This window comes from Cebus imitator, unplaced genomic scaffold, assembly GCF_001604975.1.
Source record: "Cebus imitator isolate Cc_AM_T3 unplaced genomic scaffold, Cebus_imitator-1.0 Scaffold708, whole genome shotgun sequence".
Taxonomy (NCBI): Eukaryota; Metazoa; Chordata; class Mammalia; order Primates; family Cebidae; genus Cebus; species Cebus imitator.
The window spans coordinates 995084-996712 of record NW_016108023.1 but is presented as its reverse complement, the minus strand read 5'-3'; positions in this window follow the sequence as shown (position 1 = coordinate 996712).

Genomic DNA, 1629 nt, shown 5'->3' with positions numbered 1-1629 from the left:
ATGGAGTTTCACTGTTGTCACCCAGGCTGGAGGCAGTGGTGTCATCTCAGCTCACTGCAACCTCCGCCTCCTGGTTCAAGCGATTCTCCTGCCTCAGCCTCCTGAGTAGCTGGGATGACAGGCGCACGCCAGCATGCCAAGCTAATTTTTAAATTTTTAGTAGACATGGGGTTTCACCACGTTGGCCAGGCTGGCCTCGAACTGGTGATGTCAGGAGATCCACCCGCCTCGGATTTCCAAAGTGCTGGCATGACAGGCGCACGCCAGCACATCTGGCTGATTTTTCAATTTTGTAGAGATGGGGTTTCACCATGTTGGCCAGGCTGGTCTCGAACTGCTGACCTCAGGTGATCCACCCGCCTCGGATTGCCAAAGTGCTGGGATGACAGGCGTGAGCCGCCGCGCCCGACCAGCCCTGCCCAGTTTCAGTTTTTATCTTTTTATAGACAGACTCTCCCTCTGTCACGCGCTGTGCAGTGCGACGGTGTGATCACAGCTCGCTGCAGCCTTGAACTCCTGAACTCAGCTGATCCTCCCACCTCAGCCTCCCAAATAGTGGGGACCACAGGCATGTACCATCACGCCTGGGTAGTTTAAAATTTTTTTTAGACGCGCAGTTTATGTTGTCCAGGCTGGTCTTGAACTGGGGGAGTTGTATCCCATAATCTTTTCATTCCCCTTTCATGTTCAATGCATGGAAATTATACACGGGTGTACCCACCGAGAATCACGGCTGCCTCCCTGCGACGAAGAATGAGGGCTGCCGATATCAGAGAACGTTGTTTTTCTCTTTCTGGGGTCCATTCAGGAGAGGGATGCTTTGCTCAAAAATGCTTCGGGGAGGCCAAGCATTTTCCTTAAACGCTTTCTAAATGATCGTCCTCCTCCCTTGGTGCTTGCTGGTTGGCAAGGAGGGGTGTCTGCTTCCGAATCTGCTTTGCAAACACCTTCAGGGAGGTGGCTGAGTGGCGAAGCGTTTCCAAATCTCACAGCTCCCAGGGGAGACCCACGGCAATGGTATGCAAAGCAGCCGTTGGAAAATAAGTTTAAAGAGAACCCCAAATGCTCCGGTGTCCCTCAGGAGGATGTACAGGAAGGCAGCGAAGGAAAGGGATGTGTCTTCCTGGGGCGCCTGGGGCTTCATTTTCCCCCTTGTCAAGCAAAGACTCCTGATCCCCAAAAGTAACCCTTTATAACACCCTGGCTCACACATAGCAAACGCCCCCCAATCACCCACAAGCCCCTTTCTTTTCTTCTCTCGCCTTCCCTCCCCTCTCCTCTCTTCCTTTTCTTGCCTGTTTCTTTTTTTTTTTGAGATGGAGTTTTGCTGTTGTTGCCCAGGCTGGAGTGCAGTCGTGTGATCTTGGCTCACTGCAATCTCCGCCTCCCGGGGTTCAAGCGATTCCCCTGCCTCAGCCTCCCAGAAGCTGGGATTAGGGTGACTGTCACCACGCCCGGCTGATTTTTTTGTATTTTAAGTAGAGACAGGGTTTCACCACGTTGGCCAGGATGGTCTTGAGTCCCTGACCTCAAGGGATCCACCTGCCTCGGCCTCCCAAAGTGTTGGGATTGTAGGTGTCAGCCACCTCTCCTGGTTACCCATATCTCCCCTCCCCTCCCCTCCCTTCT